Source organism: Mytilus trossulus, chromosome 9 (genome assembly GCF_036588685.1).
Source record: "Mytilus trossulus isolate FHL-02 chromosome 9, PNRI_Mtr1.1.1.hap1, whole genome shotgun sequence".
NCBI lineage: Eukaryota > Metazoa > Mollusca > Bivalvia > Mytilida > Mytilidae > Mytilus > Mytilus trossulus.
This window is the reverse complement of record NC_086381.1, coordinates 59,083,012-59,098,862: the sequence shown is the minus strand read 5'-3', so window position 1 is coordinate 59,098,862 and position 15,851 is coordinate 59,083,012. Positions and strand designations below refer to the sequence as shown.

The 15,851-nt window shown below is 32.1% G+C and overlaps 1 long non-coding RNA gene across 1 annotated transcript; it reads right to left on the bottom strand.

Moving 5' to 3' along the window:
* Positions 1-12,849: 12,849 nt before the first annotated feature.
* On the bottom strand, positions 12,850-15,607 carry LOC134683176 (uncharacterized). Its single transcript, XR_010100972.1, has 3 exons — positions 14,939-15,607; positions 13,918-14,018; positions 12,850-13,155 (listed from the first exon to the last, which is right to left on the bottom strand). It is a non-coding gene; the product is annotated as an uncharacterized LOC134683176 (long non-coding RNA).
* Positions 15,608-15,851: the final 244 nt, after the last annotated feature.

Below are 15,851 nucleotides of genomic sequence, written 5' to 3'. Positions count from 1 at the left end.
AGTAAAATAATGAATTACAAATGTATTATTCTGTTTTTAACAGACAATTTGATTCAATTTTATTTAAATGAGCAGAGAAATATCGCTAATGAATTATTTCACTCGCAAGTGAATAATGCATTAATAGAGAAAGTAATTTATTTGCTAATCTCACTGACAATGACAAAGTTATGTATTTACTTAACCTATCAACACCAACACAAGTGAATAAACTAGGATCCTTTATAAAAAAGTCAATGGAACTGAGGACAGGGGACCCTTTAATATTTACCTGAATTTGTGTATATATATTGAGTTACTTAGTTATTGTCTTTATTTGTTTTTGTTGTTGTTATATGTCACAAACTGTAAAGTTTATATGGCAATAAAACTTTGAATTGAATTGAAAAAAATAAAATAATTCGACCTTATTGAATCCGCATTGATGTCATCTTAAATTTAACTTATTAGCTATAGATTGGTTATGCATTTAGTCGTTTTCAGCCATTAAAAGGAAGATATTGTCAAAATTGAAAGTGAAACAAAGGTGAACCATTTCCTTGACCGACTTTATCAACAACAACATTCCTTTACAGATGAAAACGATCATTATCTGTTGTTTTAACTTATAACATAAAATCAAACATGATCTAGAAAAATTTAATTACACGAGGTCGCCGATCTATTTATGGGTCATTATAATAAAAAAAACCACGACAAACTATGTTATTTGGTGTTTTAAGTCACAAGCATAAAAATATATATCAAAATAACACTTTTATATGTTAGATATGTATGTTTTGTGATACACTAATTACAGGTTACAGTATGAAATGAAATAAAAACATCCTTAATGTGTTCTTAAACCCTTGGATATAGCCAGAATTAACTGAATTTACTAAAAATCCTTTCAGACCTGAAATAGGACTATTATTCGTATCATTGTTTATTAGGATTTATCACTATAAATTCCATTTTGATACATACAAACGTTATTTAATAATTTTGGAGGTGAATGTTGGTTTTATGATAAAAAAAAATCACCAAACAGAAAATTCTAATTTTTTAAGTCAATGGTGTAACCAAAAGACAAATTGGTATGGTAAGAGTTATCAAGATTTCAGTAATTACAATATTTTCACCATTAGCGATGTAACTTGTAAGCATGTTATGCAAAAGAAAACACACATTTATGCTGAAAATTTAGTGGAAAAATCTTAAAAGTAAGCAAAAGCCATATCGTAAATGAAAAAAGTAGGGAATGGAGCACTTATTTTGTAACTAAATCTTAAAATGCACCTGTAAAATTAATATTGGTGTTTCTATCAATGGTGAGACCACTTTGACAAAATAACACCATTGACCAGTTAAGTAACACCACTGAATATTAAAACAATCAGCATTTTTTGGTGTTTCTTTCATGTTGAGCAAGCGAAACATCATATAATTCATGAAAAACAGTACTAATTTAACAATGTTTTAACAATATCATGCATTAAATATACAAAGTTTTCAAAAACTGGTGTATGATGGTAACACCAATGACACTATTTAGTAACACTATTGACATTTTTAGTTATTGATGTTATGTTATATAATTTGAGATTTGTTAGCCTAAAAATTATTTCTTTTTCTTTTGCACAGTGTTCTTGGTTTTGTGTTCAGTACCTAATAAAGGTTAAATTTGAAATGTGTTGTCAATGGTGATACTTTAATGTCATTGGAGTTACAAAGGGGTTAGTGGTATTACTATATAAAAATGCACTATTTTTATTTTTTTATTAACAAATAAAATCGTTTTATACGTATACGTATTTTAAATTGGTAACACCATTGACACGATTTAATCAACGGATGACCTATTTCCATTGTCAATTTTATTCTGCATCATTGTAATATGTTTCAGGTTAAGTTACCATGGCAGATTACGGCGGTCATCTCGATAGATAATTATATGGCGTATACACAGAAAAACACACGGAATTCTGATATATATTATCGCGCATAGGCATTGTTAAGGATGTTTGCTCCTCTGTATTTGGATTTTTTGCCAGATTTTCGGAATCCTCTGGTTTAATCCATGTATTGTCATTAAAAAAAAATTTGCCCACTAACCCCTACTTTTCTTTTCATAATTTTATTACATAAAGTTAAAAAAGCCATATTTCAAAATTTTATAAAATTCTTGTTATTTTTTTTATAGTTTTTAAAACAAATAAGGTGCCAATGTTAAGTTAATGAAAAGTCCAGAGAGAATTATTTCCCTCCAAATTTTCAATGGCTTATATCTCGAAAACTAACACACGGATCCGCCATTTTTTTCTACTTTTTTAGTTCCTTTATTTATATACTATTAATCCATAACAGTCTTTTAAAAAGCTTGTTATTTTTCAATAGAGTAGCGAACATCCTTAACTATTAATTTCAGGCTAAATGTGTGTCAATGTATGATGCATGTTTGTTATAATCATTGACAATGCGACGCACCACGAAAAAAACTTAAAACACTCATATTACTCTAAATGAAAAGGTAAACAATGAATTTCAAGTCAAATATGGAGAAGGAAAACAATATCAACGATGTACTCAGATAATACGCTTATCCTTTATTCGTCATTTTTATCAAAATAGTAATTACCATTTGAATCATTTCACTCATTGGATTATTACTCAAATTACGCCAACATATTTCAGAAGGTTGTATGATTTTTCTTGGATTGTAGGTAAAATTCATCATAATGTGTCGAAAAGTTAAGAATTACTAGTAAAATTAATGCTATTACAACTTCAAAGTAAACATATAAAGCTTAATTATCCTATATTGAGAATTTTGTACGGTCACTCTCGTCAAATTTTAAGCTTCAGTTTTGTTAAAACCTTATCACCATACTTAATTTTCGTTGCCTTTCTTCTGAAAAGTATAGTTATCGGTCAGAGTTTCTTCTATTTTGGCAATTTGAGTCTGCGAATTATCTTGTTGACTTTAGTGTAAGGTGGTCTGCAAATTTGTCAGTTTACTGTTCATTATAACGTTTATACTGTTCAATAAATCCTGTTGAGTTGTTGATATAGCATTATAAACTTCTCTCTAAATAGCATTTCTTATGGGACTGCTCTACACACCGGTGTCCATCTTGACAGTATCAGTGTTGGGTAGAGAGTGACAAGTTGGTCTCTCGTGGAGAGTTCTTCCAATGGCAATCATACCACATCTTCTTGTTTTATATCTATCGGAGGTATTGCTTCATTTAACTTTGCAGATGCAAATTCAATCATTTCGTTAAGAATGTTCTTCTTTAAATGCAATTATTCACGGTAGGTAAAGTGTCCGGCTAGGATCGTGGTTTTTCGAGTGAAGATCGAGTTTTTTCGAGTCTTTAAATGAAAGGAGATGAAATTATATTCAAATTATTGTCGTCTGTCGCATTTGTTATTTTCTTAGCAAAAATCAGTCCTCATGTATAATATTATTGTTTTCTAATATCTTGTCATCTTTGGACTTCGTCACTGGCAATCATACCATATCTCCTTAGTTTTATATTCATGTCATCATATCGTATGACAATACCATTTAAGTTAGCCTCTACATCACATGGGCTATACAAGTTGTCAATAGAATTAATAGATTTTTAATACTACATGTAAAATTGCAGTCCATCAATCTTTAACAAACAATTCATGGTCAAATTTTCAATACTTTCCCACATATTCCAGGAAACAACATATCAAAATTCAAATGAAATATATTTCGTTGTGGGAACATTTTTCTAATCAAAATTAATATTAATTTTTTTAGGGATATTCAAGATAGTTTTACAAAGTTCGTGTTGGCTTGCTCTAATGCGAACTTTGTCATGTCTAAGTCATGTAAGGATACACAATTATACAGTATCAATCGTTAAATTTTCATTTATTTACGAGCCAGATATGCGTTGGACTTTTTGCCATAATCCTTCCTCTGCAGAACCGGAATTTTTTACAGTGTTACTTCAACAATCAATATTCTATTTATAATTGTAAGTTATTTTAAAACTCTTGCAAACAATATACTGAACACAACCAAATCTTTGATAGGAATAATAAAATGATTGTTAACATGTATATCATTTGAAATTGATAAAACTATTTTCAGATAAAGATGACAGAAAAGGGAAAAATTCCTCGTCATCAATATTTCATTCGACTTTCAACGTAACATCAGTAATGTACGGAAGGAGGTCATTACAAATGACGACAATTAGGAATGACGTCTACTGAAAATAAGATATATCAAGCAAATGAGAAAGACAAACATCTGACAAAGAGGGAAACATATGTCAACGGTGACAGAAAAGCAAAGGCGAAAAAGAATAAAAATAACAAACATGGAAAACGCAAAAATAAGGGAAATTGTAAGGAAAAAAAACATTGCAAGACAGAAAACAATACAATCATGACTTACGACAACGAAAGAAAAATAACTTCAAACGCGTCTACAAAAACACAAATGTCCCCTTAATCGACCAATAGGCCCTATACTATAAGTACAGTTACTTCAAATGTACATTTAACACCAATTTCAACTGTCCATTCGAACTCCAAAATGGGAAGATATGGAACGTCACACACTGAACAACAAAATATATTTACAACTTTCCCGTATTCGATAACGCCAAATGTTACCGACAATTTGACGATATTTTTCGAGCCATCCACAACAGTTGTACACTTATCGACAGTTAACAGTTCAACTTCATTTTCAACTAAACCGAACAATTCACATGATAGTGAAAATACTAGTACATCGACTCAATATCATATTAAAACAAATTTGGTTATTTTATCTACGGCTAAAATAGATCCTAGTGGTTTAAGCACATTAAGTTCAACAGAGAAAGAAATTGGACGATCTAACTCTGCAGAACTGAGTACACAGCAGAGTGGACAAACAAACAAAACCTTAGATATTTCAGATCAATTCACTACTACCACAATGTCTCATGAATCTCAGATACAAAGCAAAATGAATGAAGATAAATAAATAAGTCAAAATCGTCATTTAACATGTTTAAGGTCAATAACTCTGACTATTGTGGCCATGTTTGACATATTAGTAGATCATGTAATGTCGGTCGTTTTTTATATTAACAATTTCTCTCTAATAATTATAGTTTGAAATTTTCAAAATAATAGGCAAACAAGGGGCGGTCAGAGTGACAGCATGAAAATGATATTTCAAATCTTGAACCCCAAACAGGACCAGGTAAAAAAAACATGTATTTTTGTAGGGTTCAGAAATGGAAATCCAAAATAAATCTTAGTATCACTTCTCCCTACATAAAGGTGTACAACTCAACAACGATAAAAGCGTAAATCGTGAAAACCGAACTTGGTCTTCATTTGGTCACAGGAAACAACATATCTTAATTTAAAAAAGATTTCGTCAAAGCGTTTTCAAGCTATTACACGGAAAACGGTCTAAGTATCACTCTTCGCTACTGATAGATCTACAACTCAACAACGATAAAAGCTTAAATCGTGAAAATTGAACTTGGCCTTCATTTAGGCACAAAAAAACATATCTAAATTTGAAAATATTTCGTCAAAGCGTTTTAAAGTTATTGCACGGACAACGCTCGAAGTATCACTTTTCGCTACTTAAAAAGGTCAACAACTCAACAACGCTAAAAGCTTAAATCGTTGAAAAATCACGAAAATGGAACTTGACCTTCATTTAGTCACAGGAAACAACATATCTAAATTTGAGAAGATTTCGTCAAAGCGTTTTCAAGTTATTGCACGGACAACGCTCGAAGTATCACTTTTCGCTAATGAAAGATCTACAACTCAAAATCGATAAAAGCTAAAACCGTGAAAATTGAACTTGACCTTCATTTAGTCACAAGAAATAACATATCTTTTGAAAATATTTCGTCTAAGCGATTTTAAGTTAATGAACCAACACTGTTTGGCAGCCGGCCGCCCGGATGCCAGCCTGCCCGCCCGCCCGCCGTAAATCCCCCAAGTCAATAACCGATGTTTCCTTCGAAAATCCGGTTAAAAATTAAACAATTTGTAAAAACCGTCATTGAAGGGCAATAACTTCCATAAGAAGTCGTCTGAAATTTTTTATGTAAATCGTCAATAGGAAGATCACAATATTTATAATATTTTGCTCCGTCAGATTTTCTCTGTCTTTAGTGGTTTAAAAGATAATAGATAAAACTTGTACTTTCTTTTACGGATCATCGGACACATCTCAAACTAGATACCCATATCATAATTGTGACCAAGTTTGGTTCCAATTAGCCTTGTAGTTTCAGTGAGGAAGGTTTTTGTGAAAGTTTACGGACGAGGAGGACGAACGCAAAGGGTCAGGTATTATACAGAGTGGTGGATCGTTCGTCATGTGCTCGCATTGAATGAAAGAGGAGCTGTTCGATCCCGGTCATAAGATCTACCGTAACTACTCGGCCATTATCGTTATACTTACAATGGCGTAGCGAGAATGGCATAGTTGTTCCAACTGTCAATAAGGTATAAACGTAAGAGAGAAAAGAAGTCAAATCGGAGTCAATATAGTGTGACATGCGGGGATGACAGGTCTACTAAAAGACTGTAACCTTTTTAGCTGCATGAAATATAGCTCTGTTAGTTACATTTTATCATAAAGATCAAACTATAGTTTAAGGAATGTCGCTTGGAGTTAAATACCAACCCGACCATTCATCCGTATCTTGTATTTGTAGTAAAATTGAACAAAACAAAAAGGATGTTAAACGATACCATTATACTGCAAATCGCTTTTTATATTTTTAGCCAGGCGTTGTCAGTTCATTTTCTATTTATAAGTTTGACTGATTGTCCCTCTTTTGCATGAAACGCAGGGCCAAAATATGCGGATTTTTTAGTTGAATGGATAAAAAAAATATAGAACTCAAACTACTACTTGATTTTTTAGATAACCACGAAGCGTGTCAAAAAAGTGATTAATTCTGAACCTTTCTATTATTCAAAATAAAGTTATAGCTAGTAAGTTTTTGTGTTTATGGCGATCAATTAAACACAGTGAAGGTTCAGTGGAGGAATATAAAGTACGTGTGGTTTTCCCAAAGTTAATTAATAAAAAGAACGGTTTATTGCAACACATAGTTTTATTACGTATGACCATTCATGAGGACACAAGTAATTGTTGCGCAAAAAATTGAGTTAAAAAAAACATCATATTTCAGCTTTTATTTTATTTTATAGTTTTCACATTGTTAAATTTAGGAGATTTTCTATCTGGAAAATTTAAAATTAAACTGCTCAATTTAAAAAAAAAAACATTTGTGTTCTTTTAAATCAAGCAATGTACTTTTAATCAATCTGTGTATATGTTTCTTATTCCTTTTAAACATACTTTTGTTTAACAACAACGGGGTTTCAAATGGTTATCCTGTGGGTTGCGTTTTAAAGGCATGTACTCGTTTTTCCGGATTTTCTCTGCATTTGAAAGCCTTTTTTAGAGCCTCTCTCAGTTTCTCACTCATGACTATATAGATAAGAAAGTTCGAAGCACATCCAATGATCATTAAAACTTTTAAAACTTCAATTAAAAGTTTGAAATATTCCAATGTAATGTCAAAGTGTCCCCATACAATGTTCACTATATAGTTCATCGGTTTGCTGTACGGTGACGATCCTAGTATTAAATACGATTCGTATCTCTCATCAAATGTATATAGACAGCTCCTAACTATGACAAGGTAAACTTCGTTCATAACTGTTTTTAAGACATTTGCAATATGATTTTGCTACGATATCAAACCGAATTTGTTTGACATAATCTTTTAAATCATTTGCATAACGAATGCGTTCATCAGCAAGGAGGTCAACTACTAGACAATCAAAATATGTTTGTTTCAAGCTACCTTTAAGCATCCCATCCAACATTCCATACACATGATCTTCAATATAGAGTGCCAAACTATCCACGTTTCTTGTCACATTATCTTTAAAACGGGATGGTAGTTGATCAAAGTCAGAAATGCAGAACTCATCTGAGATAATAAAGTTTGGAATACCATCCAAAAAATATGGAATACCATCCAAACATGCTGCAAATCGCTGGGAGAGCTCGGTCTATGTCTGCAATAAAGCAACGTTCTGCGTTTCCAGATTGGATCTATAAGTACTGAATATAGTGGAGCTGACATAAATTTTTGGGAGGTCTGCTAAAAATTTTATTATCATTACACACTCAATCAATATGCAAGATTTTTTCTCAGCTCTTGAAGCCGTGGCATGTCCGCGAACACGTTTCCGTCGACATAGTGTGAAAATGATGTAACATGTTGATATCAGCATTGTCATAACTGCACCAACCACAATAATGGCGTAAAGGATTGGGTTGTATCTTAGAATATACCTTTGAATTGCTTTGTGTGGTTTGGAGACTAAACATATGTCTGCCTTCTTCCCACTGTTAAAACTTATCACAAATAATGGGGGTATATTAACAACCAGTGCAAACAAAATACACGAACTGCAAAATACGAACGATTTTCTTTCATTCATTTGAGTTATGCTCCATATTGGACATACCACAGCTAGAAGTTTCTGTAACCCAAGGGACGCTGTTAACAGTATAGAAACAAGATGCAATGCGTCTGCTAGGTTTGCTAGACAATGATGCATCAAGCAATATGGAAATTTAGCTACAACTAACCTTTTCAATTCTATCGTTGTTACGTCGATAATTGAATGGTCGTCAGAAGTTCCAATCTCTTCATAACAGTAGGACAACCGGATGTGCCTTTTTGGCCAAAATGTGATTCGGCGGCGCTCAGTAGTCCTACGCCGAAAATTGGACTATTTTGCGTCGGCCGACGTCAGGTGAAAAATGGCGCGCTTTTGTACAAAATATTAATTCGTTTACAGCAAAGTACCGGCGGTCAATGCTGTTGATTGTAAGCACAGTTTTAAGAGAAAAATATATGAGTTTACTTATTATTTTCATGTTTGAACAAAAAAATTAGAGAAAATCTTATTTTTTCACATCTGAACATAGAATTTCGGATTTCGATTTTCTGCACTATAGAATAAAATAGCGATATTAAAAAGGGGTACAAAAAAAAGCATATCCTCCAATTACCTCGAATTTTTTACATCGTAATTTCGCTAGTTTTTCACATCGAAATCCGTAAAGAAAAGGGGTGTCCAAAGTAGGGCAAAAAATTGTACCCATTTTAAAGTAGGGGTCTCAATTTTTTATAGGTTTTTCCTAGCATGGCCGGTAGAATTAGAAATTGGGAAAGATTCTGCTTTTAAAGTAAATATTCATTCAACTATCAAGAATAGCTGAATCCTTATATATGTGACCCCTATAAAAATATCAATATGTGTCAATAAATTGTAAAATTATAGATTTTTTTTCGAAATTGAAGAAGGCGCCATTTTCGCCTATTTGTCTATTACGTTTATTGGTCCGCTATAATTATTAGCTGATTCTAAAAAATCTCCGCCTCGATTTTTTTTATACTTGCATTTTATAATCTTTGGTACATAATACAGATGTTATAAAAAAAATTAGGCACTTCTATCGAGTAGAAATGGAGAACGGTCATCTTTATTTTGTATGTCCCCACTATGGGGGCGTGGTCCTCCTTTCCCCTTGTTTCTGAAGTACACGATAGCTATTCATCTCTCTAAATTAATTATCAACTAAATATCATTGAAACAAAATGAATATATTTTAAAACATCATTAAATTTTAAGTGCTACTGATTTTTTTTAACAGAATATGCCGGAATCGACCCCATCCGATGTTGTGTCAATATACATAGATCAACGTTGTCAATTTCCGGCGCCGAAAATGTCAACGTAAAATGTCAGTAAAAGTTGGAATCTTTTCTTCTTTGTAGACTTTGTATAAATTTTGTTTATCTTAATGTCAGGAAAGTCAGGCAGTATGTTGAAACCATATCAACGTTATACCAAAACCAGGCTTTACTTGGTAAACTAACAGTTTAAGGCCTGCATCAACATCATGAGATTGTTGACATCGTACTTTATTGTCTTTGATAAAGTTGAGAAAAGATTCATTTCGTGCATATTGTTACCGGCCGCTGAGTTTTTGAAAGGAACAACTTATCTGTTTGGTCATATCGATTTCTTTCATAATTTTCCTTTCATTCATTAATACAGTTATCGTTATGTGTTTTGTTTCTTTTTTTTTTTTGTCAAAAGGGGGAGGGGGGCTTGCTCTTTTAATTTTATTAAAGGCATGCGTAATTTTTAGGACTTATGGTTCTCAATTTCTGATTTGCAGTGAAGGTTCAGCCTCTTCATGACTTTACATATATATTTCAAATCTGCAGTTTCTTAGGAAATAATTATTTATGATTACTATATTAGTATTACCAGAGACATATAATACAATCTCTTGCCAATCTCTTGTAGTATATGTCTCTGGTATTACATATACATGTATCTATGCATAGGGGGGAAAGGGGGCGAATATTTGCTATTCTAGGTGGTGGGAATTCGAAGAGAATCCTGGTGTATTTGTACTAGTATTTGTCTGTCCTAGGTGCTCTAACCTTTATATCCATTCAATAGTAGGCCTATATGTCACAGGCACTTGTTTCTGTCAATATGGGGTTTACTATCAATACCAGTATAAAAAAAACACAACTTGTGTTTTTTTTATACTAGTATTGATAGTAAACCCCATATTGACAGAAACAAGTGCCTGTGCTATATGTTCATCTTTTTTTTTTGTTATTTTGTTTAATGTAAATTATTTGAATGAAGTATGTAAAAGTTTGTTGACAACTTTTTTTGATAATCCACATAAACTATAACATTGGAGATCTATAGTAGGATTTTTTTCTGGATTGACTATTAATCTGCATCCATTGCATTATATGCTTTTATTTTTAATTAAACATATTTCACTTTTGCACACCGACACAGAATATTCCTTTTCGTGTAGTTTTGTGTCATGTTATTTAGGGGTCTTTTATATACATGTAGCTTACTATACGTTATTGGTTCTGCTATAATAAATGTTGAAGGCTGTCAGAGATCTATATTAAGTCATTTAGTACCTGGCGAGGAGTTGCCTCATTGGCAATCATACTCAAACTACTGATTTTCATATTAGAACTGTAATCAAGCCTTAAGCAGGCAAACTGAAAGGGAACTGTAGTACCTATAGTAAATAACTTATTACAAAAAACTGTTCCACTTTTAAAAAAAAATCAATGAAGGATTTTAAATGATATAATGTAGCTAGCCATATGGAATATGTTTTATGTGTTGTGCATCTCTTTTCTCCTTTCAGTCACAGGGGCTATGTTCAAAGCATGGTTGTTTATATCATACATTTGTAACTGGTGGTAGGATATATACATGTAGTAATGCAGTGTTGAATACTGATTCCCCTCTCCCTAAATTGATAGAGATAAAAGAATTAAAATTCTTTCACTAAATCTCAATAATAGGGCAAAAGTGAAGGAAATCAATCTAAGCACACTATTGTTTCTGCTCTGACAGACATGTTTTCTGCTCTTTGATAGGGTTGTCTCTTTTTAAAACACCTTGCCCATTTCCATTTTCAATTTAATAGATAATTTGAGTATGTGATATGTGATAAGTATCCAAAAGTGAGCTTATTTGATCAAATTCATCCTTGTGATTCAACTCTTGAAAATAGAGTTTTACAACGTATGGGTAAAAGGTAAAAGTCTTCTTTAACATGAAAATAGTCAAATAATTCTGGAATGGTAAAACTTGAATTAGCCAAAAGGTAAAAGTGAGATTTCTTTAAATTACATGCATGCAAAATAAAAGGGAAACACTCGAGTCCAGAGGGATATATTCGTTTTTCAGAAGTATACAATACAAGAGTGCACACGCTGAAATGTCTCGCTTTTTCTTTACTTATCATTGATATTATGTTGATGGTCCTAAATATAAAGCTTTATTACAACTGTCACACAAACTTAACATTAAACAAGTAAACAAAACATTGACCAATGAACTATGAAAATGAGATAAAGGTCAGATGAACTGTTACAGGCAGTCATGTACAGAAAACAAATCTTCCATACACCAAATATAGTTGACCTATTGCTCATAGTTTAAGAAAACAGACCAAAAAAAACAAAAAACTTAACATTGGACAATAAACTGTCAAAATGAGGTCAAGTTCAAATAAAACCTGTGTGATTGACATATAGATCATAAAATATTTCCATACACCAAATATAGTTGACCAATTGCATATAGTATTAGAAAAAATACCAAAAATCAAAAACTTTACTTTTACCACTGAACCATCAAAATGAGGTCAAGGTTAGATGACACCTGCCAGCTAGACATGAACACCTTACAATCGTTCCATACACCAAATACAGTAGACCAATTGTATACAGTATAAGAAAAACAGACCAAAACACAAACACTTAACTACATGTACATGTATAACCACTGAACCATGAAAATAAGGTCAAGGCCAGATGACACCTGCGAGTTGGACATTTACACCTTACAGCCCTTCCATACACCAACTATCCTAGACCTATTGCTTATACATGTTGTATCTGAGATATGGACTTGACCACCAAAACTTAACCTTGTTCACTGATCCATGAACAGAGGACAGTGAAAACTGTCTGACGGGCATGAGGACCTTGTCAGGTATGACATTCCAAATATAGTTATCCTATTACTTATAATGAGAGAGAATTTAACATTACAAAAAATGTTAACTTTCTTTACAAGAAGTCACTGAACAATGAATATGAGGTCAAGTACATTGGACATGTGCCTGAGGAATCTTATTAAGTATACAACAGTGATATTGCTTTGAAACTTTTTTTTCATGAAAACAACTGAGTCAATAATCTGATTTTTTTTTTACTAAATAAGGTGATATTTCACTTGTGCACATTGTAATGTTGATGAATCTTGCATATATTTCAAAATCCTCTTTTTACTACACATTGAGCCCATAGTCAGCTTAAGTTTCATTTATTCAATCCTGCATAAGTTCAACAAAAATGTCTGCTAATAAAACAATTGAACCACCTCGGTTACCATTCTGTACATGAATATATATCATTTTCATTTTCATATTCATTGCTGATTCCAGGTATCAAAATTTTAATCCTCCAGTAAAATTCTTCTTCTGACCATGCTGACAGTGTACTGAAAATGAAAACAATAAATTTGTTATTAAATTAAGTTTGTTGATTCAATTGAAAAGTAATGATAAATGATAAATGATAATTTTAATATATTATATTTCATTGTTATGGGCATCATTGACCCAAATATGGTCTGCTTAAGTCATTCTCTTACATGTATCTGAAAAAATGTTCAAGTTTATTTCAACACTTCTGACATTCTCATGGATATGAATATGATGCACATCATGTAAGAGTTAATTCCCTTATATTGTTTTAAATCTTTATTAATGAATCTTAAATTACTGAACCCTTCATTCTTGAAATTAAGTTTCAAATCCAAATGAAACTATCTTGAAATTATACAGCATAGATAATACATGTAGCATAAAATCTTTAAACTATTTAAAGTATACCATTTGGTCTTAAAGTCTGTGTATGATTCTTGGACCTATAAACTATAAATTTTAACTTCCATTCCAAATTTATTCCATTGGCAATTTTCTTGTCTGACTGTTAAATGTAAAATATTTTCAGTCTATTTCATTATCAAAATAGTGTTAATTCATATTTGTCTATCATGTTTTGTTTCATATTTGTGAGATTGAAATCATAGCGCATTGTAAAATAACCCACTGGTGTCACCCTGAACAGACACATTTGGATTTCTTACCCTTATCATGTTAATATATATTCTAGTCATCTTGTTTTCTATTTTAAACAAAATAATTTGACATATCATTTGATTACTGTTTTCTTGCTGTATCATGTATGTATATCATACCTTTTATACATGTATATGTGCATGTACTGCAATTGTTTTTGTTGATATATAAAAGTCCTCTGTTTTGAATTTTTGATTCATAGTGAACATCTTTCTCCATCCTGTAAATATAAAGCAAATGTACATACAATTACTAAATCTATAATACTAAATTATTCAATGCAAAATTTAATTAATTTTGCATTGTTATTATCAACACATGAATACAAATTTGCCAAATAAATTACCAAAAAAACCCATATTTTCTTGATCCAATGAAGACCCATTGGTGGCTGTAGACTGTTGTCTGCTCTTTGGTTGGGTTGCTGTTTCTTTGACACATAACCCATTTCCATTCACAATTTTATATATCTATTATTATAAATTTCTGCTCAATACATAAAAGTTACAGGCAAAGAAAACATGTATTATAATAGTGTACAGTGTACATAAATATATGCAAGCTGATATTTTTTTACATTTTCAGGGCACTCACAACCTTGTTTTAATTTGAATCAATGAACCACCACTGTCATAACACTATGTTTTTTGATAATATTATGATATCAATCAAGTTGGAGTACATTTTTTGAAAGAAATTAATATTATCAATGGATTATCATTTCTAAGTAGCATGATAATTAGCATGATTAGTTGTAAAAATATATGACTATAGCCTATAGGAATAATATAACATAATGGATATAAAGAATCTGTACAGGCATATCAAATTTGTAATAATTCCTGGTCATGAGCTACATGTACATGTATAAGCTCTGAAATGGGTGGGTGATTCAGTGGTTAATTTCAATGTGTAAATTTCTTTTAAAATATGAGATATGAATTTAGAGGCTGCATGGCTATCTATTTTTTTTTTTGTATGGGAAAGAGGAGCCTGTGCCTGTATCGCTTTCCTTTTGTATTTTATGTTTATGAAAGATTTAATTTTTATGAATTTTACATTTTGGTGTACATATGTACATGACATATATATATATGAAATCAGGGACACAAATTTTTTTTTCCAAATGAAATATTATACCTGGTATAAAACATCCAACAGTAAAAGTGGGTCTAGTGGCGGATCCAGAAATTTTCATAGGTGGGGGCCCACTGCCTGACCTACATTTTTGTAAGAGGGCTCTAGTCACGCTTCATTGATTCCCTATATAAGCAACCAAATTTTTTCCCCAAAAGAGGGAGCCTGCACCCCCCCCCCCTAAATCCGCCTATGGGCCCAGTATGGGGTCCACTTTTGAGTTGAACCCGAGACGTTCTTCAAAATTCGTGGTGCCTCAGTAGCCTATATTTTGCAATTTATGGGGCATTGAAATTACATGTGTACCCCCCTTTTTCGAGAACTTGCAATCGGCATGAAACGTGATCATACGTGCTTTCGAATTTGATTCATTTGGGTCCGTATTTTCAGTTAGAGATTTACAATGTTCTATTATCTGAGCAAAAAGTGAAAGCGTGAATATTTTCCATGGAGATCGTGAAGAACACCTTGACCAGTTTAAAAACGGATGTTGACAACTTGTGTGGGTATAATATTTCCGGAGACAAGTGCGGATACCTTAGACCGAAATCCGAAAGTAATTCACCAGTATATAGTTGATTCAATACTGGTATATTATAAGGAAATGATGATATATTGGATTTCAATTTTCATGTTTGATTTTATTTTTGCCGTTTAAATCATTTCTTTGGATCCGACTTATTTGATAGTAATTAACTAAAATATCTGGTATAAACCATTACCTTTTGTGTTATTCAGCATAAAAATTAAGCATCCAAGAATGTCATAAATGCAACTTTTCAGCATGGAATGCCAAATCCAACGTCAAATAATGGCCGCCATTACGTGTTGACAACGTCGACTAGTGAACCGTATCACTGAGCGGCGAAATCCTTACTCAGGCGCTTCCGGTTGTCCTACTGTAACACAAGATAAA